The sequence below is a fragment of the Acanthopagrus latus genome, chromosome 11, assembly GCF_904848185.1.
Source record: "Acanthopagrus latus isolate v.2019 chromosome 11, fAcaLat1.1, whole genome shotgun sequence".
NCBI classification, from domain to species: domain Eukaryota; kingdom Metazoa; phylum Chordata; class Actinopteri; order Spariformes; family Sparidae; genus Acanthopagrus; species Acanthopagrus latus.
In genome coordinates this window covers 21633353-21658294 of record NC_051049.1, presented here as the reverse complement: position 1 = coordinate 21658294, position 24942 = coordinate 21633353, and the positions used below count along the sequence as shown (strand labels likewise).

Genomic DNA, 24942 nt, shown 5'->3' with positions numbered 1-24942 from the left:
TCTGCTCAAACTCACTTGTGACGTCGGCAAGTGACACCTATTCGTTCAGAAAAAGACGTGTTACATACAAAGGTCAAGTGCGAAGCGCCGCCTGTCATCGCCAAAAATGATTCAGAGAAATCTCCCGTATCCAATAATCATGTTGACATCACATTGTGCTCTTACAAACCAATTCAGCAACACATACATATCCTGAATTGAACCCTTCGCTAAGTCACAGGAGAAAGAGGTCCCTTCTGTGTGATAAGTGAACTCCGGGGAAGTGTGTCCCTGCAGGCACACACATACACACACAAACACACGCGGTCACACATACATTACCACACATTATACACACACAGTGACAGGCGACAGGGTCAGAACAAAGTATGGAATGATCACTCAGGCATAGGCCACACCTGCAGTTTACATGTTGCTCTGATAGTGTTGTTTCTGTTGCCACTGCCTGTATGTGTGTGTGTGTGTGTACGTGTGTGATATTCTGCCAGTTCCGCCTCAGTTCCCTCCTCTCATTGCTAGGCGCGTATTTAACCTCACCTCACACACCAACCACCCTGCGAACACAAATACGCACCGGCACTGGGACGCACACAAACAGCCGACACACACAGGTGGATGTCAGAGGGGTGACGATGTGAATGAGACACGGCTAAACTGTGGTGGATGTGTGTGTGTGTGTGTGTGTGTGTGTGTGTGTGTGTATGTGGGAGACTGAGGCCTGCCCTGCTGGTTGATGCAGAGCAGGTGGAGAGATCCTCTGTCCTGGGTGTTTGCCAAGAGAAGGGATACACCAGCATGTACGCATGCAAGTACACAACACAGACACACAAAACCAGCCACAAAAAACAAAAAACAAAAACAGACTTTATAGAACGATCCAGGCAAAAATAATATGCCATTTTGTCAGTTTTTGTCCTTCACATTATCACACACTATCTCTCCTGTGCCTCATTTGCGCGTTGCTCTCCACATGCCGTAAATCCTTTATTTCTCTGTTGTGCTGTTATTCTATATTTATAGGTATTTGTTATGTGACGGCTCACATCTAGACAACCTTGAAAAACGCTGCGATCAAGGCTGATAACTACCGGTTGCAATTGCACTTTGAAGACAAAACAACATTAATTAGCGTGTAAAATGGAAATGCAGGCGTCACATGCACGCTGCCTCCAAGTTCGCCTGGGTATATGAGGAGGGAGACAACATTTCATACATATTTCCATCTGTAATCCTCTTTCTCTTTGCCTCTGATAGCTGTGCTCTGTGAGGTACATAAACAGGAAGCTCGTCTGCATTGATACGGCATGTTTCAGTGTGTGACAGGTCATCTTTGTACTGGTGGAGTGTAACCTCTCAGTTCTTGCTAAACCTTCAGGATGCACGCGGCTCCCTCTCCCCTCCATCTGCTGGTCTCTATGAAGTCTGCACCCGATCACAGGAGCTTTGACTGCAGCTTCTGTCTCTACCACACTGCAGTCATACCTAACCCCTGAGCCAGATCAACAACACAGAGGGAAATAAAAAAGACATGAGTGAAAACATCAACATTTTTTTCTTTTTAAGTGTTTAAAGTGTGCTTTCAGCCCCTGGGTGCAACACTTCTGCATATTTAGCATTGAAAAACCCAGGTAGAATGGCACTAAAATGTGTATGTTGAAGAAAACAAAAACCGAGCTAGTGTGACTGTCTTTTAAGAGCACTGCAGGCCTTGTTCATAAAATAGCTTCTCAGCTGCTTTATTCATTGGAGTGCTCTGTTTTGCTAATGATCTGAAATTAACCTTCAACAAAGATAGATTCTGGCCGAAAGTGCTTTAAGGCCTTAAAGGCCAAATTCAACTTAACTGTCATTAGATTTCCCTCGTCGGCAATTTTTGCTCAGAAAAAGGCCCCAATAATATCAGAGTTAAATGTCACGTTTACAGTAAAATGTCTGAGGCATCTCTATAAATCCAGCGATTCAACCATCTACATTTCCCCTGGAGGGCGAACCTTTTCTATCCCCGTTACCTGCAAGCGACACCACAAAGTTTGAAGAGGGAAAGAGTGAAACAGATGACTTTAAAAAAAAAAAAAAAAACCTGAATCAGAAAGGACATCCTCTCTTCTAAATAAACAATATCAGCAAAAGAACACAAAAAAACTTTTCTATTGGTTTAAAGCAGCGCATCAGTGCAGCAAGCCACTTTTAGAACAATGGAAATCCAACACGATTATTAAACAGTTTTCCACCAAACAGACGTGGAGGCATGCGTGGTGAACTGGAGGATCTCTGGGTGCAGCTCCCCTCGCAGGCTGATGCATTACTTTTCATCCATCCATCTAATTATTCCCTCAGAAACCTGAAATTTGAAGATACAAAAGACCGTCCCTATCTGTCACTGAGCGCCATTGATCTTATTGAAAGAAAATGTGGGTGTAGAGGAAACCCAATATAACTCATGCCATTAAATTCCACACAGCATTATTCACATACAGAATTGACAGATTTCTGTGAGACGTTTCTTTTAATCTTCAACTGTTGTTGAAGAAAAAGGGGGGAAAATCCTACACTCCAGGCATCTCTCCCTTTTCCATATTTGCAGTGAGGTTAACAAAAAAGGCTATTGAAGTAGGGAGAAAAAACACAACCCCACCTAACTTGTTGATTATTAACAACGGGGATGGGAAGAAGACAGATGTGTTTCCTGTGTATCAGCGGTGTTTGAATTGTCAGTCTGAAATCAGCGCTGAAGCTTTTATCAAAGCAAAGTAAGCTGATCAATTCCAGATGCTCTCGCTGTCCATGCGAGCCAATCTGCGATACCATTTTTGTCAATAAAGTCTCATGATATTCACAAGTACAGATGTGTGCGTGTGCGTCAGGGGATGTGTGGGTAGTCTGCATGCATGTGCGTAATGACAGCAAGTGTGTCGAAGAGCGTGCGTATAACTGTCTATGTTCGGGAGGATCTATTAAGCTCCGGCTGCCTCTGTGTCTGGTGCAACTTGAGAATGTGTCAGCCTTGGTTGGAAGAAGCAAAGTATATTCACTCATCACTGAAACTTCAGTAAAATTTGGATTTACAGTATCTTACTTCCATTAATTGCCAATTTCTGCTTCTACTCCACGACATCACAGAGGGGAATATTGTATTTTTTTACACTACTAAATCTATCTGACAGCTATAGTTACAACTTATCAAGATTTTACACACAAACATAATCGGCTCATATGATGCACCATTCCGAGGTTGTCCAATACTGACGTTTTGGGTTAGGGTTACCAAACTGCGGCCATGTGGAACTGTGTGGAATCACAAAGGGCTTGTGATTGGGTTACATAAAACAGTTGGTTTTAACGGTTATCTCTACCATAGACATAATATATAGACGCCTCATGGCTTACTGGAACATAATCCTGCGTTGCCGCCATCTTGGTTGGGTCTCCTCACTGTAGGCTAGCACCAGAGTCAATTGGAATCCACGGAGAGCGAGCAACTATGACCGTATTTTGTGCATTTTATGGTTGTAATAACTGGTGCAGTATTGTTACCACATGGCAGGGGATTACCTTTCACAAGTACGATTTTTTTTTTTAAAATAATTTTTGTGACAGCACCTGTATCATAACTGAATCTCGGCCGTTTGTAACTGTGTAACCGTTGAAAATCCGGTAAAAATTCGGGAGGTTATGATTATTGTAGTTGGGGATACACCTTCCTCAGTAGAAATAAATGCAGGGGAGTCGCATTGGAGATGACCCATCCAAGATGGCGGCCGCGCTGATAAGTCAGCTCCAATAGGCAGCGTCAGTCTATGAGGCGTCTACGTATATTATGTCTATGATCTCTACTACATCGGAGCAAGCCTCACCCACAGATGAAGATTGTGAGATGTGATTTAAACCCGAGGAAAAGGATAGCAAGTGGATCTTCTATTTACTGTTTCTGAGTTTAAGAAGGATTTTTTACAAAGTAGTTGAAAATGGCTTAATCTCATCCAGACACAAAATTAAACTGCTGCTCTTACACATTAATCCATGGGTTATAATTATGTAAAGGTTAAGTCAAGTGTATTTCATTTATATAGCCCCAAATCATAAATCACATTGCCTCAGTGGGCTTTACAATTTGTACATTTACAGCCTCTATCCTCAAACCCTTTATTCGGGCAAGGAACACCTAAACAAACAAACAAACAAAACAAAACAAACAACAGAAAGAAAATGGAAGAAACCTAATTGCATTGTTACATTGTGGGAAATGTAAGCACCAGGCTTTTAAAAGGCAGACTAAAATATGGAATAATGGAGGTGATGTCTTCAGTTCTACAACTGCCCATAAGTCAGCATTACAGGAGTCCAATGCCAGACCATTGGACTGTTTTTTTTTTCTTAAAAAACATGGCACCTACAATTCCCATAATGCAACTTGAGCCACTGAGTGACATCACTGGAGTTTACTATGTGCAGCTTCCTCTGGAGCCACAAAAGGCATTTTACTACTTTGTGCACATATGTGGCAGTGACTTCCAAAAACCTGTAAACACACTTTAATATGTAACATTGGTGGCTTTGCCCTTTGAGATGTTTTTGTCAGCTGTTTCCAGGGTCAAGAATAAAACCATCATATCCTCTCTCTGTCTACAAAATCATGGAAAAATACTCACACACATTGGAACACAAAAAATAGGAGTTGTGCCGTGGTGGTTTTGAGTTTCCCTGTTGAATCTCGCGGTATTTGATAGCCTCCCTCCACTCTTTGACACTTGCCCCTCCCCTGCGCTCCGGGAATGCTGGGTTGTTTACATTACTGGCACACGGGTCATGAGTGTGGTGATGAGAGGGGCCTAGTGGAGAGACTGTCTGAAAACACGTACACAATCTCGACTGGCTCGAACAGCACAGGCTCTCTCTCTCTCCGAAAGAAACTTTTTTTTTTAGCGCTCAGGCAACAGTGCCACGCAAGAAGAGAGGCCCGCCGAGTCGACTCTTTTTCTCTCTCGAGCGACCTTGGAAAGAAAGAGAAAGTCACAACAAAGACAACCGCCATAACCATCAGGAGAAACTCTCAACGTGAAGAAGGAATAGCTTAGCAACAAGGATCCCACTTCCTGGTAAGAGCTGAGACACCGTTAGCTGACAGTGTACCTGTTTGACTTTACTCTTCACTACACGGCCAACAAACCTCTTACAGACTACTTTAATTCCCCATTTTGACTCATTCTGGAGTTGTCAGTCTTACAGAGCTTGTAAACGGTCACCGTTTGTAGTTGGCGTCAGTGACACTCACTTGAAAAAGTTTCTACGAAGTTCGCTGGTAAGCTAACTGTAGCTTAGCTTGTTAGCCGACTAGCATTCTGCTTTGCTAACTTTCACTACCTTAAAACTGCACAGACGCCGCTGTCATTTAGTGTTTACAGTGACATCGTGCTGTTTCGACTACAGTGTGCGAAAGAACGTTTTTTCATATCTCACTCAGCATCTTAATTTAGTCATGCATTTTGGCTAAATCTGAGGTGGCATGACAGTAAGCAAATAAAAGAGCCACTCACTGATGCCATGCTACAGTGACTGACAGCAGACAAGACTAATGTCCTGTGACACTACAGAAAATGGCTGCCTTCACTAATTTTTGTGTGGTTTATAATCATAACACATTTTCCCCCCAGTGATATATCTGCAGAAGCAAGTATTCATTCAGCCCGACTTTACTTGAGATTATTAAAAGTGTGATACACTGTAAGAGGAAACCCAATCTAGAGCGTGACACAGTGACATACTACCCTGAAAATGAAAACCACAGACCCCTATCAGGCAGCTATAGGCACATATGAACACACTTACTGTCTGCAGTCACAGCCTCTGTTACCGGGGGTACATTCCGATTCACCAACTTTTTCTTTTTTACTTTTAGTATGCACGGCAGCTGCCCTTACACACTGATGCATACAGTATGTAGACACAACTCACACTACTTACTACTTTGTCATGACAGTGGGCCATGAATTTTGACTCTCGTGCTCCTATGTCCGTCCCTGCCTTTGTACGAAATCTTGGAGTACGTATCTTTCGCTGCAAAGAGAATAGTGGGTCAGAATAGTAGGACGTCCTCATAGTTTTTGGCACGCTGCATTCCACATAATTTGTATTCAGAAATATTAAATCTTTTCCTGGCATACTGAATAATACGGTAGCACTGACATTGGAATGCAGGGTGGATCTTTGTAGGAAGGTGAAAGTCATTGAGCTTATTAAATGCACTTCTAACATTCATTCACCTCTACATTGTGTAACCCAGTGTAACATCGTCATCCCATAAACTAAATTGCACACTATTTTTTATGTTAATTTCTTTGCCATTATTAGCCATATGCTGGCTAATGTTAAATTGCTTTTTAAGTTAAAATGCTACACGTCAGCATCAAGTGATGAGATGAAAATAAGTTAGTTTAATTTTGGTTTTGTTGTTGTCTCACTAGTTAGAATATGACTCAGTATCATATAGCGTGACCTCCGGTCTTCTTTGAAAACATGCAGGGTGGCATTATTTAAATAATTGAGTCCGTTAAGGTATCATCATCTCCGGCTTCAAACCTGCTGTAAATTGAGAGTCAAGCAGATTGATGAGGGGTTGTGGCTATGGCCTCTAATGATGCATTGACCAGTTTGCATACAAAATGATAAATGATCAGAGGGTAACGGCATACAGCTTGTAATGAACTATGATAATAAGATATATGAGTCAAGTTAAAGTTAAATAAAAAAGTCATGCCATGTGATCAAATAGATTCATTTATTAATATTTATGAGCTTGGTTTTATAACATGTAGTAGTACCCATCACCGATGTGGGAGGCTAAATCCATTGTTGTTGGCGTGCTAAAACAAGACCACCCCTTTTTTTTTTTTTTATTTTTTTTTTTAAAAAACCTTGTTTACCAGTCTGACTACTAAGCAACTTTTTCTCTGCTATTAGGTAATATTTTGTGGAAATTGTGTCAGTGTGCCTCAGTGTATTGTTTCCCAACCATCTCTGTCTGGAAAAGTTTGGCTCAAGTGCTGCTTCCAGCTGTCTATTTCACGCTATGAAATCAAAAGAGTTATAGCCTGGAAGACGGGGTTTATTTGGAAGCGAACAACTGGTAGTTGTAAAGAGATGGTCTATTTGAATGAAAAATAAATCGAGTAGTATCCTTCTGGGAAAAAGAAAGTTTTTCTTCCGTGACTCACTGCCTTTTTTTCAGTCAGAATGGTTATTGCAAAACTTCCTACGTACTGATTACACCCAGAGTTCTGTTTAGATTTGAGTGCATCTGTATCCTTCTTTAAAATATAAAATAATTGTGAATAAAATCATATGGAAATTCAATCTATAGACTGAAAAAACAAGCCAAAAAACTAAAATTCAGAGATTAACCGCACAGGTGTGTAGGCAGTGTCTCACCTCTTCTAGGCCTAACCATTGTCGAGGTCACAAATAGCTTGAAAACAGTATCTCCTGCCATGTTGCTGTCGCTGCCTATCACAGCCAAATAATTCAGGCGTCATACTATCACATTTGGCTACGCTGCAGAGAGATGATTCAGACGAGAGTTAGTGGGAGCTGACATACCTTGTTGACCCAATTATTACTCACTTCTCTGTTGCCACATTCGATCATCGTCAGAGACAACAGGCTCGAGTCTGCCAGCGTCATCAGGTGATGGAGATGAACACCGGCTGGCTCTGTGAAGTTGACTATCAAGGAATGTGTCATGAACCGGATGATCAGCAAATGGCTGCCAAATGTTTGCATCAGTCTCTGTGGTGAGGGATTTCTGCCAGTATATCCCGCTTTGAATTTGAGCTGATGACAGGTTTACTTTTGATAGGCTTTGACTAAACTTTATCATTTTGTCATGTTACATTATGGAGATTGAATTAGGGTAGTAAAGGTAGTCTAAAAAGTGGGGATGGCAGCAATTAATGACAGTTTCTCAAAATAAAATTACAGGAAGTAGGGATGTGCACATTGATTAAACATTGCTACCCTCAGTAGTCAACACCAGAAATATAACTTGGTTGAATTCGTTAAAATTATATTTTTGATTATATAAGGGTACACATTTGAATTACACAGTGACATAAGCCCTATTCCCTTAAGCCCTATTACCTGGGGGCCTCATCCGATTTAGAAATTACCCCACCACGTCTGTGTTTCATGCAGCGCATTGGCACGGGGTAGGCAAAGTCTGTGTTTTAATTCGAATATACTGACATTATCCCCCGGATTTGCACAGGACTAATATTATCACATGACCTCTGTGTTTGGTGAAATATGGTAGGTAATTTGTGGTGGAATTTTTACCTTATAAATTATGGACATGGCAGATTTGCACAGGACTAAGATCACAGACGACCTCCACAATTATTTCAAATGAGTAGAGGTTCACAGGTAATATTAGTCCTGTGCAAATAGGGCTTTAATTAACACTGAAAGGACATGTCTTCTCAGTTTAATTTTGCTGTATAAAAAAAGATTATCTGTTAACAATGCCTGATACTCTGATGAATAATTTTCATTTTTTAAGGTTTTTGTACGTTAATGTATAATATTCATAATGCACATATTCCAGTGGTATTTAGAATAGGCATTTGTTTATTGGAGAATGTGATTACAGTTTCAGATGAAATTGTCGAACATTTTGACTGTTTTCATAAATATTTTCATACCGTTAGACTACTGTTTTTTAACTGTACATTTAAATGTCATGGAAATTGTCAGAAACATCCCTATTTAAAAGAACACCTTTGTCATAAAAAAATCTTGACTTCATCACCTCACTAGTTGTTTTACGTGATTAGTGGAAAAGGCACTGGTGATGTCATCTCTTGAGAGAGAAGCATTGATGTATGTTTGCAGTGCTTTTCCTGTGATTTAGCTTGGGTTCACATACATACAGTACATATTAACCTAGGCCAGTAGGCAGTATTCTATCTCCATGCAGGTTATATGGCAGCTAGGTTTTCTGCTATGAAGATATTCAGAGTGGGAACTTAAATGCCATTCATTGGTGCAGAGAAACTGCTGCACCCTAAGCAGTGATTTAGCGCAGTGGAATTTACCAAATCGTTCTATCCTGTGAGAGTTTCCTGTTTTAGCCCTGGAGCTAGCCCCTCTGCTGGATTAAAGATCAGATGAGACATTTGTCATCTGACCACTTTAACAGTCATCTTGCCTTTGGGTTTAACAAAGAACAAAAAATGTAAGCTGTTTTTTTTTTTTTTCTCACACAAAGCATATTTGAAGGAAGATGCTTCCTAAGGCCATTTTTGAGCTACATTAAGCACTGTCTTTTGCATGATGTCAAAGACCTTGGCCAAGCATTGTACAGAAATGATGCTGGCAAAGGTAGGACATTGGCTCTTTTGGTGTACTTTCTTTGTCGTTAGTAGTTGTTTTAATAATAAAAAGAAAGAAAAAGAAAATAAAAGCTTTAGTGTTCCCCAGAAGAATTTAGAATTGAGTCTTCCTTTTCCAGGCTCAGTTTGGTTAGAGTTTAGAATAAGGTCTTTGGCAATGAGAGTGGGCTGTTTAAGCAGCTTCTTATACTCTCCTCAAACAGCCAGCCAGTCAATATTTTTCATATCCATCTCCCTTCCATCTTATGAAGGGTCACTGATGTTTCAAGCATTCAAATATCCTTAGAGGATGCCTCGCGGCTCCCATGTCACGTGAAAGTTCTCAGTTTCACTGTGGCATTGATGCCTTTTCTCAATGGACTCTGTAGTGCTCTGGGGGAAACAGACTACAAAGACATGCAAACACAAAAATTACTGACCTAGGACCCTGTTCAAAGTTTATGAAACGCTTTCAGTGCCCCTGGGTCAGCTTATGCCACGACCACACAATATCAGTGTTTATTTCACTGCAAAGGGCGTTGGAAAAAGCTTTTATCCATATTCTTGGTTGTTTTTGTTTTTTTTCTTTGTAGAACCTCGGTCTTGTCTTTGGCCCTGAAATCTTGCCTTGTATGAAACAACTCTATTTATAAGCAATGGAGTTTTGAACCTATTAAAGTAATGGATTAATTACAGCAATACCACAAAGTGCATTTTTCCCACTTACAGTGAAGAGCCTCTAAGCATAAAAAAGTGATTTCACAAAGATGAAGAAATAAATAGCTTCAGTAAGCCTGTATTGCCAAAGTGCAAACTGGAGAGGTTAAAACAAAGCCCACTTAGAAATGACGTTAATTTACACAGAAAGTGTGAAAACATTTCAATATTTTTGAGATATTGACAAAAATAACAAGCTATTTGGTGTTTCAAATACTTGGAGAAACTGACCTGACTGAAATAGCTGTGTAATGGAGCTGTTCTAGGCATTTGTTACACTAACTCTTTTCTCATTTTGCACAGTTTAGTAATTGTGCAGCCCATTTTGTGGGTCAGTTGTATACCAACCTTTTTTAGTCAGTGGCAGCCTATATAAGGAGCCATTGGCCATTTCTTGATTAACTGCATATACTATAGATATCTAATACTTTTATGAAATTGTGTCTGTAGGTCAATGCCTGTTTAGACAAAAGCAGCTGTTTATTGCCATCTAAACAAAGCTACCAAATCCATTTTGGCATATTGTGAACTATGCTGGAAAGCAACATCTTCTTTTTCTTATTGGAGATCACTTTCCAGTCGTCCCCTCTCCCTCTCTATCTCTTTTGATTATCCACACGCAAAAATACAAATCCCTCAGGATACAAATTCACTTTCACAGAATAATTACAAGATGCTATATGCCACTGTAAACACCACATCAGTGACAGTGACAGTATGCATTTGTCATGAGATGAGACAAAAGCAGAATGAATTTGCACTCATGAACAGAATGAGGGAGGAAGGTTTTTTTTGTGTGTGTGTTGCTTGCTGACTGCTGTGGGCATTTGTTCCAGTCCCATCACAAATGAGCCTTAATGTTTCACACGGGATTTGCTGCAGAAGAGAGCAGATTTGTATGAGAGCATCTTGTTTTGACAGACTGTCTGTTTTACCCTCCCCCTATTCAGCATGAAAAGCCAGGGACATTATACTGTCTCCCCTGATCTCCTGATTGTTTTTATTTTCTTCACCTATGACTTTGTAAATTGAAGCAGTTAAGGCATTCCTTAATTAACCAGTATTGGTTTAGAAATGTCGTAGTCTTTATTGATTATAAGTTATACCAATTGCTATTCAGTGCATTCCTTTACAGCACTGAAAATATATGTAAGGCATGGTGTTGGATGGATTGAACTGCTTAACTGTGCAGTTTCAATTGAATTATTCTTTTTTTAACTACATGTTTCAGATGTGTCATGGATATAAGTGCTGCTATTAGTTGGAAACTGAAATAAGCTATAGTTTGGCTCATGCTTATGATATCCAAATCTTGTCTGTCCATATTTTCAAAGGATTCACACAAGCACTCCTCTCGCCATGATTATTTTATGCAAAATTTTATCGAAGGCTATTAAAGAGGAGATTGTGATGATTATTTTAATTCAGAGAGCTACAACAATAAGTAGATTCATCTATTTTTTTTCTAACAGGACTAATTGGCAGCAATTTTGATTACTTCTGTATTGCAACTCTTCTACATTGAAATGGCTTTAAACTGTAAGCTACCAGACATCAGCAAAATAACTGGAGCAATAGAAAGGCAAGTCAATTGACAGAAAACTAATGGCCATCTGTTTTGATAATGAATGAATTGCTTCAGTCGTCACTCAAGCAATAATATCAAACATTTGCTGGCTCCAGCTTCTTAAACGTCCTGATTTTTTGCTTTTCTTTAGTCATTTATGATAATAACTGACGAGTTGTTTGTCTTGGGACTCTTGGTTTGAAGCAAATTGAAGGTGTCACTTTGGGCTCTGGGAAATTATGATGAGCATTTTTCACAAATTTTTGACATACAACAACATAGACTTGCTTATACTGTTATTTTGAGAAATGTAAATATGGCGGTGGTCTTGGCATAGGTACATACCATTTAACACAGTAAAAAAAAAAAAAAAACGTAATTGTGAAATTCATATTATTGACTATTATTGTCGTTATCTGTCTCTTTATTTCACACTGCCTCATTTGGGTGAGGGGACATGCCCCCCCCCCCCCCCCCCTCCTCTGTCCGTGTTTGTACCCTGACTCACAGCAGTCTTCCGTGGTCTCCCTCATCTCTTGGTTTGGCCTGGGGCTTTGAGGTTGTGGTCAAGCCCTGGGGGCATGCAGAAGGAAGAGGAGTCATAATGAGAAGCTCCCCTTAACTCCTGCTGCCTAACCTGCCCCCAAGCCCCTTTTTCTTGCTCCCTTTCCACTTCTATGCCACCCATCTCTTCTCCTCTTCCCGTTTTGCTGCTTATGATCTTGGACCCGTGGTTCTTCTTGTTTATCAGTCCTCTTCTTTCCTATTTAGTTCCCTCACTTATTCTCCCCTTGTCCAGCCCCTCAATCTCAGTCTGTCCCCCCCATTCTAGCCCATGCTCCTGTCTCCAGGGGTCCACTGTACCCGGGGCCTTCTTCCTTCAGCCTCCTCCTCCCTGCCCAGCCTGGCCAATAGTCAATGGGAGGCAGGCAGCCTGATTCCCTCAGAGCAGCAGGAAGCTGCAGCAGCAGGGGTTAGGCCTGTATGGCGCTGCCGGCTGGCTCTGTTAGAAGTCCTGCCAAGCCAAGGATGAGAGACCTTTGCCAGTGCGGTATTGGGGCACCGAATAAAAATATTTTACAGATGTCTGAAGGCAGGCATCAGGAGTCAGTAACGGCTTTCTCATGCCTAGAGCAGAGGTGTCTTTTAAGTGCAAATGATGTACATTTTAATGTATTTGTGCATAGATTTATGATGAAGAAAATGAACTTTAAGTATGGATGGAGGAGAAGAAGAGGATTAAAAAAGTGGTGCTCAGGGGTCTTGGCATTTCAGGAAGTGGGTGTGTGGTAGGAGGTGGGAACTGATGTGCTGGTCTGATTCTGGATTGGCTGGAGGTAAAGTGACTGATTTGGTCGGGTTGTGTTTGAATGGGGGGGGGGCATCTGATGCTTCTGTACTGTGAATGCCTGGCTGGGTTCCCAGCCAGTCCTGGCTTGACAGTTTAACAGTGAATATTTAACATTGCGCCACACTGCGGGGTTTGGCTGTAAACAGCAGTCAGCAAGCAGCATAGCAGCAAAAGCCTGCGTGATGCTGGGCCTTGGTTGTGAAGCCCACCTAAAAACAACGCACAAGCAGGAAGCACATCTTGAAGTTCTGATTTTGAAAAAGGCAGATGGCATTGGCTGGTGGTGTCACACTGTAAAAAAAAAAAAAAAAAAGAACCACTAGGATCCCCTGATGAAAGCGACTCCCGCTTGCTTTGAACAGTGAGTCTGTCATGGTTGGTGTCTGCTGTGTGGCTCCGGGTCAAACTGTGATACGCAACTCCTGGAATTTGTGCTTTTTAAGTTTTTCATGTTCAAATCGTCTGAGGGGGAAAAACAGGGAGGGGGGACAGGAAGTTTCATTAATATTAATATTCTAATATGTGAAGGAGGCAGGGAAAGCCTATCTAGCTTAGCAGCTTTCAAATCCTGTTGTGGAGCCTTCTTCTCTCTCTCTGTTCCGCTTGCTCTTTTTTCTCTTCTTTCTTTCTCTGCAATTTTAGTGACTGGCTTTTTAATTTTCTGAATATTTTCACGTTGTTCTGTGACAGACAGGCTGACAGACTGCTATATTTTACTTTAGAACATTGATTTGTAATAATCTGAAGTGCTGGTAAACATCTCATCACATCACATCACATCTAAATCTCAACTGGATTTGGTCAGCAAGGCTTCCTTAAATCAATGGTTGGCTCTATATTCATTTGTGTTAAGTTCCCATTTGGCCTGTGTTGATGTCTGAAATCAACTTTTGGATTTGTGGAAACACCAAGTCCAGGTTTGCAAAACAAAAAGTTGGATGGATCTAATGACAGGATGAAGAAAGATGAAAGAATGAGAAAGTGGCTGTTTCCTAGGTTGTGACATTTGATTATTTCCTGTTATTCCTGGCTCTCTTCCTTTTGCTTAATATTTTTGAGTGATCATTTTGATACAGCATAATTTTTGCTTGTTAACAAGTGTTTAAGGGCAAGTTATTCTACAGGGATCCTCATTATTACCACCTTGTCTCTGAATTAATATTATATACTGCAATGATTAACTTCCCACTAAGAATTGGGTTATAAACACATACTGTGTTTTGAGTCAGCTCTTAAGCTCCACTTGGCCCTGATATGCAGAAATGAGACTGATTCTGGAGTTTTACAGATGTTGGGTGAACGGAGGGCAGAGTCCAGCCTCTGTGTGAGGGATGGTGGAACAGGTCTGACATCTCTCCTGAACTGAAAAGGGAAATCCCTGCAGGCACAGAGTCGAGAGGAGGGATAAGGGAGGAGGGCGAGAATGGAGAGAGGTGCGACCCCTCAGGGGCAACGTTATTCTCCCATCGTCAGCTCCTTACACACACACTCGCACACATACTAGGATTCTCTGTCGGTGTGCCGGATGATGCACTCATGCAAAGAAGGATGAGTGCCCGAGGAATAAAAATAAGCATTGGACTTCTTGCGTGTGTGTTTGTGTGTCTGCCTATGCATGTGTTGTGCTCACATGCATGTTAGTTTGTATGTTTCTATAATGATTTCTGTACAAGTGTACATTTTTGAGGTGTTTGTTTTCTGCTCTTGGCCTATCTAGAACAATTTTAAGTCAGTGAAAGGGTAGGATAAACATCATTTCTTACTTCAGAACTGTGCACATACTTCTTTCCCTAGAATTTTGATATGTGATAGACAAGTAAAATAACAAAATAGATGCCAGCAGATTTCATTTCAAAGTACCTATTCCAAAAAATGTTGACTGGCTTTTATATAGTCACATTATTCCTGATTTATTTTCAGTCCCAAGTTTTTCCTCAAAGGCACACCTACTCTTCAAGACAGAGCCATATGTCTAGAAATGAACAATGGATGCGTTCCTGTGGCCCTGTTATAAATCATCACACACTTTCTATTTTTCAAATTTCAAATTCAAAACCTTGAAGAAAACGTGCCTCCAGCTGTTAATTTGGCTGTGCTTTGATTTAGACATGTGGTCAAACCAAATATTTTCGACATTATGTGATGCGAGTCTCAGCCAGGATAAATTGTGCTCCTGGAAACAACCGAAATGGTTAGTACCGCGTACCGAGTTATTGTCAGTTTCATATTAAGGAGTCATCCTCTTTGGCAGTATGATAGTAACATGGGTGTATACACGCTCATATGCAGCGAAAGTACTGCATTTGACCTCTGATTGAGTAGCAGTGTTCTGGATCTGGTTAGAAGATTGTGTGTGCGTATGTGTGCGGCAGCCAGCAGGGTCCACCACAGAAGCCACAGCAGGCTGAAACTGAACCAGAGCCGGGCTTGATTTTTGTGGAGACACATTCCCATGGGCACACTATTTGTATGCTTTCAGTGTAGGCATTCCCTTTTGCATTCATTTCTGTATGTGCCTGCATCTATTTGTAATTTTATGTGTATTCCATTAAAGTGTGGACCACACTTTCTGTGCTGGTATCTTTTTCTCTCCTCATAAAACATTAGGGTTGAGCTAAGGTTGCTCTAAGTTCAGGGTCTTGGATGTTTCAATTTCTGATCATGGAGATGCTGAAGGGTTGTGGTCCTTTTTCCCCTGTCCCCCCCCAAGAGCATATGAGGAGGCTTGGGCCCAGAAAAGCCCTAACACAAGCACATAGCCCTCACGTTAGCCCTCAACTATGTAACTAGACATGCCTGGGAACTGCTCCTCTCACATTACTAATGATTTGGACATCTTGCTCTTGTCATTTCCTCTTAGACAAACTTCGACGCTGACGCAGGGTAACTGCTTCAAAGTATCAAGGGAAAAGGGGGGAAAACCTGCTTTAAGGGAGTATGAGAAACTGCTGGTTTTGTTTGAAGGGAAAATAGACTACATTCACCAGATGTTTTTTAATTGTTGTTTTATAGATGAGAAACTCAAATGACAGGCCACATCGTCTCCAAACAACACAGTGATGGGTCAGCAGTTTCTGTGTAATCATTGCTCTCCCCTAGCTCAGTCACAGCCAGAAGTGCATGCAGGGTAGAGAGCAGTAATGCTGGTTAAGATTGGGGAAAAAAGATGAAAACTGTTTGATGTGCTTTGTGATCTCCCTAAACACCTATTATACTTTAATTTCTTTTGTTAAAGTCAATTTACGCATTAAGTGCTCTTTTTTTTTTTTTTTTTTTACACATTCAGCCAAATTATGTTTTTGCTCTTTTACCACATCACATAAAGGTTTGTGTTTTTGACGGCTCTTTTTCTTCCTAGGCCATGTCTGGCTGCCTCCTTTGCTGCACCATCTCCTCCTTTATTGATATTAATAGAGGACAAAGAACAGTAATGTAATTTCAGAATCATTGCCTAGATGATGATGGTCTCATCTGTTGATTCCTGTTACAGTGAGAAGGTTATGTTAGGGTTCAGAAAACACATCTGTGCTGATAAAGACCAGACTATTGGTGTAAATGCTGTGTAACACAATCTTTTATTTAGAACAGAACAAAAAAGTGAGTGCGGCATTCCCTTATTTCATTTTCCACGAATTTCCCTCATTTGTCCCTATTTTATGTCTTTTATTTTTTACTTTATGCCCTCTAGCCTTGTACACAAACAGAGCCCCAGCCCTGTGGTACAGATTGTCACATCCGATATCCTGGTGCCAGAGGTGATGAAGCTAATTTGGTGGTCAGTAAGTGACATGGCGAACAAACAAAGCCCTTATTGGTCCTGGAGCAGTAGAAGCTCTGCTCTGCCGTACAATACTGTTTTTTTGCATTGTGAAAGACCAGGAGTTGTTGCCACAGGGCTCTAACGCAACCAAAAGCCCTGGGATCTTCGTCATGCTGTGGTGTGTAAATCTGGGTGTGGATATTTGGTTCAAAGGTTCAAATGTACTGAGAGGTGTACTCAATAGCTGCTTTATTAACCATAAAAATGAAATAATCATATACTTGCCCTACTTACATTGCTCTAATTTTTATTTGCCAATGTTTGGTTGCTTAAAGTGTAGGAGAGTTTAATAAGTAATGGTGCTTTTACTGTGCTTTTACAGTGACGACACAATCTGAATAGTTTTAACTAGTGAGGGGCTCGCATTAAAGTTGCTGCTTTGTTTTAAGATTAAAACCAAAATCGAACTGGAGCTTCAATGATGAGTTAATCGCTATGATATTGTGTCTGCACATGAATGCAGAATCTGTGGGCCAGGGACAAAATTTTGATATTGGAGACACACTGGTATATGTTCCTCGTGTTGACCATCACATTTGAGGAGGCATTGGCTTCATGCTGGTTAACGGTCTACTTGGAGAGTAAAAGAGGCGAAGTGCATTGTCCTGTCTTCATCTGACAACGATTAGAAAAATTATCTGCAAATCCAGCTTTCCACTTTCATGTATTACATTTTCTAAATAGATTGTAAACAATGACCAGTTCAAATGTTGACTTAGATACTGCATTTAAAAGTTGTAATTAGTTATGCTGTCAAACCATTGCAACCCGGATTTGAAACTACATGCATGATTAAAGTCCCTTGAACCTTATAAAACTCGTGGCATCACTTGCAGCTACATCAGCCAGTCCAAATTAAGTGCTCTTGATTTTCTTTCACAAATGATGCATTCAGTTTCTGTTTTAACTGAGGTGTGATGGTGATATGGCATTTTGAAGGGCTGTGAATGTAGTGAGGGTGTGCAAGCATAGCCCAAACCCCCAGAGTCCCCTCTCCTGAACGCCTGGGGGGGTTCTCTCCTTCACACAGCCTGCTCCTTCTCACACTAAGCTGGTTTCTGAGGGATCACACAGCTGTCTTAAATGCAGTTCTGTTTTTGCATACTTTGCCCACACAATTTTGTCTTTCCTTACACAGTCAGCAATTTGTCAATATATCTTGTTTATTCTCAGTGATTGACAGTATGAATTGGTTTCACCTAGGAAAAGGCGGGTGGTGAGGGAAGAAGGAGAGAGGGGTAGTGTGGCTGACGGTCTTTTTCTGACTGGTACCATGGCTGCCTGTCACTCTTCTTTTATCATTGAAATTGGAGTTTATCTTTTACAAGCTTGAGTGGAATGTTTTTGTTTTTCAAGTGATTATTAGCATCCTCCTTGGCTGCCGTCTCCGGCTGATGAAATGAGCACATCAAACAGTGCGCTGCACTAACGAAGCGGTGCAGGCTGGCTGGCTCCTGCCTTTTGCTGTAAGGCACCTGCAGAAGTGACAGGCTGGCAACAAAGGGCCCCTCGCCACAAGAGAGTCGTCAGTGCTGCTGTGGAGTGGGCAGGACAATAGAGCAGAGAGGTGGCCTGGGCTTTTAGCCACGTGCCAGCTCGTGTCGACAACACACAGAGGCAACAGAGCACAGAGGAGCATGGGGGGGAGGAGGTGGGGAGGACAAGAGCGAGGGAGATGGAGAAAGGGGAGGACAGTGGCTGACACCTGCATGTGCTTGAGTTCTTTACTCAATGGTGGACATCTTTAGTATACATAGTGGCTGAAAATGCGAACGGAAAACAGAGATTGGCGGGGATTATTATTAATGTGCAGGTGTGCACGTGCAGGCAGACACACGCATAAATAAAAAACAGAGGAGATACCAGTTTTGTTCATGGGATTTACTGGTTCTTGGAGGTTCAAGTGATGATACAGATGTGTTTTATAGAAGCAGCAGTAGGTGAAATGGACACACAGCGCAGCAGAGCACTGTGCTATTTTATTTAGGTTGTTGGGGAATAAATCAATTTAGGCCTCACATGAAGCCCAGGCTATTTGTGCCGTGCTATTTACTTCTGCAGTGAAATAATCATTAGCCTATAAAAATTTGAAAGTGAAAAATGTAAAGGAGGCCTATAAATAGTTAGAAAGCAGCATTATGGATCACTGGCCTTGTAAAGTCCCTATGGACTTCAGCGGTTTCCTTTATCTTATTTCCCTTTTTTATTGTTTTGCTGCACTCTCTCTCCGCTATGGAGAGGGTGAAGGTCTGAGTTGCACAAATGTATCACACACATACAGAGCAAAAACATCACAGTTTACAGTTTTATACTTCATGTCAAAGTCCCAAACACATATGTGCACACATTGTGCATTCAGCTGGAAGAGAAGGTAGACAAGCACACAGGCAAGGCTCACCTAGCAACCACTTTAAGTCAAATGCATGTATGTTTTGTTTTGTTTTGTTTTGTTTTTTTTTTTCCCCCCCAAAAGGTATTTTATTCATCACTCTTATATGCAGTATAGCAGTAATGCTGCTGAATGAAACTGTGAAAGATTGACTGACATGTGATGTACATTGTGTTTTGGAAATTAGATTCATGATAAACATTCCCTGGAAGTATATGAATTTGCTTGTCCCCATGGTCTAGTGTTAAAAAACAAAACCAAAAATTGCAGTAAACCATAATATTGAGCCGCAAAACTTGTAGAATCGCTGTGCCCATCGAATTGGCAGCCAGGTGTGACGATAGTATCGTTTTTGGAGATAACATTTTCCCAGCCCTGCTGCTTGTCTGCCAGTGATTAACATGAAATTGCATGTGAAAAATTAAAAATATGTCTGGAAAACAAATTTTTATTTTAAAATGTTCCGGCCAGTACGTATATTTGTCACAGTCCTGAAATAACCAAGCTATAGGCATCCTTATAAAATAGTTTGCTGTTTACAATATAGGTAACAACAATAACAACATCGTCATTAGATTTTCAGACTGTTGAACACTGATGTCTGTTTTGACCCCAAAAATCTAGATTTGATAAGGCTGTAGTTGGAAGAGTCTGAAACACCATATCGAGTTTGATCAGATACATTGATTTGTGCTTTACACACTGACAAAAGACATAGCCATTAATCCAGCCATGATCTGCCTGTTGAATAATGAATCTTGTTTGATGTCAATGTTGTTGTTGTTTGGGTCCTGTCTGTCTGTCAGATTCTTTAGTGTTCTCATGCTGAGTTGCTCCCTGATTAACTTTATGCTTTTGTCGCCAGATTTAGGGAACGGAAAAGTCTAAATGATTCGACTCTGTAGTGTGCTTGGCTGGCTTTACAAAGCCTATCTTCAAAGGTTTCTGCCTTCGTCTTCATGTTGTGCTTTTTCTTTTAGATTGAGGGACAATAAAGTTTCCCCTTCATTTTCTATTCCATCAAGTCTTGGACCGTCTTTCTCAAAGACCTCAAAGACTGGCTCACATGCTGAGGTGTAGTTGGTCCTCTCCCGCTCTCCGTCTCTCTCGGCTCGTAGTCCAACGAACACGAGTGCTTGCACATTTGGGCTAATGATTTTGAATAGTGATTAAAATGAATTGGAGAGTGCGCTGCTTCTGTAGTATCTGGACCCCTCCATCATTAGTGGTTCTCTTCCTCTCTCTGCCTTTTTTTCTTTTTCTGTATCATCAGTGTTCGTCAAGCAGGGGTTTCAGACGAGGCCTGGGGTGGGCTTTCATGAGCACAGACTCAAAGATTTCTCCACTTCTTGTAATCATGGACACCACTCTTCTAGCACTTTCACTGTCGTCTTCTGGCTCCTCAAAGGTGCCTTTGATTCCCTTACATCCTACACCCGGGCCGGATAGTGTCACATTATATTTTTCCTCTCTCCCTTTTAACCCGCCTCCCCTTCACCTCCTTTCTTGCCCTTTTCTTTTCTCTCCTCCTTAGACCCAAGCTCATCAGTCTCTGTTCATATTTATTGTCCTCGGATTGAGAGCTGATTTAGCACTCTTCTCTTTGGGGCGGCCTAATTCCGGGACCCTTCCTGTTCACTTCTCCATTCGGCCCCCCAACCTCCCTCCCAGTTTGCCTTGATCCACCTTTTTATAATCGGCTCTCACTCTTTGTTTTTCCTCTTCTCCTGCTATAAATGAATAATGCAGAAGGGAGGAAATGGGGATTAAAGAGGAGCTAAAGCCAGTGCCAACTTCTGTGGTGCACAGCTCCACACCGTCTCTCACAGGACCGTGAACACATCAGGGCTAACACGCTTCTTTTTTTCTCTCCTGGCATTTTTCTCAGTTCTGCATCTGTCCCTCTCTGTCCTACTCCATCTCTGCTGTGTCCTACTCACTTTTTGGCTTCTCCTACTCAGTTTTGCCCCAGTTGACTGAAGATATGCTCTTTCATATCAAGATTGGATGACTTGTTGTCCACCATGTTGCGAAAAGCCAAGCTGTACATACCTTTTGGAGCTAGAGCAAAAGCACATCATACTAATTATGACAAATGAAGAAGTCGTCAATGAAGAATCTACAAGAAATAAAATATTATATTAACAGGTTGCACACTGCCACTTTTCCTTGTGCAAACTTCGAAAATGCAAAGTTCCTACAATCATAACCTGACTGTAACAAGCATAGACCATCACCTGTTTGTCAAGCAAGACCACTTTAAAACAGATTTGACCTGGTGTGTAAAATGAATTTATTACTCAAAACAAGACAATTAAGAAGAAAGGAAGACGTTAATGAGCACTCAGTTTTAGTTTACATAAAATAGCCGCATGGAAACCAGTATGTACGAATAATGTAAAATTAAATGTACAAACTCTTCGTTATTTTTATAATTACTCTGTACCCCCATTATTTTTCTCCTTCTGTTTTAAATCATTGCACACAATTGAATTAAATTAAGCATGTAACTAAGTATGAAATACTGATCTATAAAATATAACCCATACTTTATGGCCTGCGTCAGACTTTTCTGTCTGTTTGACAAAACTAGCCGCTCTTTGAGGCATGAGCTCCTCATTTTGCCTCTGCTGGTTGGAGAACAACGTCCATGCCATCCCAGGTGAAAAAAATATTACCTTGGGAGTGTGACTTGCAATGCAGCAATATAAATGATAGAGCATGATAAGAAACAATAACTGTTTTTCTATTGTCATACAATATATATTGTCATATCACACAGCCCTAGTGTCACAGGAACATTAACAAAAAAGACATCACAGATTTGAGATGAGTATGGTATGAAGAGGGTGAGAAATGGAATCATGTCTGAAGATAACAAAAAAAAAGGCAAATTAACAAATAAGGTGTGTGCTGGAAGTGTGAGAACAAAGAAGGCTGTTCACAAAAAACTGCTAAATAGTCTTGTTAATACCCTTCTCTTTCCTCCTCTTGTTCTGCCTCACTCTGTTTCTCCCTTCCCTCCTTTATCATATAATTACCTATGTGTGATTGGGCCTGCTGTGAGAATGTCAGGCTGGAGTCTCACATTAGATGGAACACAGTCAGAAAACAGTGTTTGTTTACACTGAGTGGTTGGTGGTCTGGATCGAAAAGTTTTTTTTTTCCCCTTCACTTTACTGAATAGAAAAACAACCATCAGTTTGTCAGAGAGATGAATGCTGCTCACTTACCAATATACTGCAGACCTTGCCAATTTCTAGCCACAAAAAAATTATATATTCACACCCGACAGCCTAACTGTAATGGGAATGTTGAGAGTGGTTGTGGTTAATTTGTAGACATTTCTTTTATTTAAAAGTATAGTTTGACAGGTGACAATTTTGACATTATAGCTGCAGGTTACTGCCAAAGGCACTAAAACATGAATCTAGATGGGACAAGTAGGGCTTTGAATATATGTTAGGATTGAGGATACATGCCATGAACATTATTTTGTCCACATATTCAGCCTGCAGTGGAGACAGTGGTGCAGGGAGAGGGAGATTTAGTAGGTTTGAAGTTCACATGATAAAGGATTAAATCAATCCGTGTGTTTGATTTGTCCTGTAACTAGAGCAAGGCTTTGCTTTTGGTTGGTTGCACGATGCTTGAACTGTGTGTGAATGTGGAGCCTTGAGAGTGTGACCTTGCCTCCTTTTGATTGAGTTAGCTTCGTTAATTGTGCTGTTTCCTGTTGTGTGTTAATCTGACATGGCAGTCTTAATTGATCTCGTTAACGTGGGATGTGGGAGGCGAAAGAACGTCAGGGAGCTCAGATGCCCCCTGGTTATTTTGACACGTATAAAGTCAGAAACACAAGAGGGTTGGGGAGACGAGGAAGGGTGCCAGCCCCAATCTAACAAAACACGTAGCTGAAGTGCAAAGACTCACTACGAGAGGCAGGAAGGCCGCCTGGGTGGATGACTTGTAAAGTCCCCGGTGACACTGAAATCAAAAGGCCATGACAACCAGCGAGAAGGCCACATAGTCAGCATTTGTCTAATGGTTGTTTTTTTTTTTTTTTTCCTTAACCTAGTATTAAAATCCCCATGCATATCTAAGATGATTTCAGATTGTCTAAATAGACCTCGAAGCTGAGTTAATTTTGGGTGTTAGGGATATTAATGAATGACTGATTGATTGATTGTTCAATGTTCAGTTAAAAAGTATAACCAACAATCAGAGATGGGCACATATTGAGCCAGCTGTTGAATAGTGACAGCCATTTAAATCAAGTCATTGTTTTTGTTATTTCATTTATTATTTTGTAACTTGGTGTGTATCTTATCTGTTGATTTATAATTTAATTCCCAATGTAGTCTTCAAAATATTTTCTAATGGAAAAACCTCCAACATACTTCATGTACTATTAATGATGAACTGATAATCAATTCTTAAAGCAGACAAACATATAAACATACTTCTTTCCAATGCAAGTGATGACTGGACGACTTTGGCATTTAAGTGCCAAACACTCACATACATACCAGAGTAACAGATAAGTAGACAGATAATGCCTTTGTCAACTTATTATTATTATTATTAATGTGGTTATGTTTAAAATGACTTTGTGTACAGAGCAGACTATTAAAGTGCTGACCCTTTATTTAGTTTGACGTATGTTTATATGTGTAGGGAACTGCTTTTCAAACCCATCAGTCAACTTGTTCACAGTTAAGTATGGAAGCAACAAATAAAAACTGGCTGTTGAGTATGACGAATGACATACTTCCTATCAATTAAATCAATTTGAACCCTTATTAAAAGGAAGGCAGGTTAATTGGGACACTGTAAGTAACCTAAAATATATCTACATTTGTGTACATTTTGATAGAAGACTTACTAACTAATCAGTTATATGGTGCCATTTGTTAGGTAGCCTAACCAGAGTTGGGCCTTTACACAAGTCATGGCAGTAGTTGGTTTTCATACATTGTTTTTATTAGTGGGCATATTAAGTTAAAATAAGAACCAAAAGATTCAGGATTGGTCTATTAACAATGTTCTTTGTGTTTGCCTTTTTGCCTCCAGCGGTTGGTGCTTTTAAATCTGTATTATGTGTAAACCTCTTTTAACATTTGAATTGATTTAAACTTGTTTGAAACAAGCCTTTTAATGTAAATTTCAGAAAATAATGTTCCCAATACAGTCAATGCAGTCCCAGGAGAGAAATAGTGTTGTGCAAACACTTATTTTCATGATCTTCAAAGCTCACATGAAGGCCAGCAAAGCCCTGGAAAAAAAAGCTGAACTAATCTAAAATAAACAACCACAGTATTTGCAAAATAAGTGCCTGCTCACCCACACAAATACACATGCCTTCTTTTATACGCATAATAAATCCCCCCCAACACATACACAAATACCATGCATTTATAGTGCCATGCATATACATGTATATATTTGGCAGATGTCTAATTAGTATCATTAGCCTTTAGTGAATGGGACTGACGACATCAGCAGAGAGACAGCTCCTCTCTGCCATTCTCCTCTCCATTGTACCAGGGGATTTTTAATTGGCCGGGGAGGTTTGAGGCGACAGAGATAGAGAGACAGTTAGTAATACACAAATGACAGACTGACAGATCCGCAGAGAGGCGGCCTTCACTCTAGTGGAAAAACATGCAAATGTCCCACTGTGAAGTGCGTTGTGTCCCTTTCCTTTTGTGTGAAACTTTAATGTGTGTGTCCATT

General features: G+C 40.7%; 1 protein-coding gene across 6 annotated transcripts in view; it reads left to right on the top strand.

The window, feature by feature from the left end:
* The first annotated feature begins 4789 nt into the window (after positions 1–4789).
* nek7 (NIMA-related kinase 7) overlaps positions 4790–24942 on the top strand; it is a 74266-nt gene continuing 54113 nt past the window's right edge. For 3 of the 6 annotated variants that reach the window (XM_037113892.1, XM_037113893.1, XM_037113890.1), the window contains exon 1: positions 4794–5096. The gene's annotated coding sequence lies outside the window, so the exon portion shown is untranslated. Of the gene's footprint in view, positions 5097–24942 lie in introns of all 6 variants that reach the window. The other 3 variants (XM_037113887.1, XM_037113889.1, XM_037113888.1) reach the window with 3 other exon arrangements.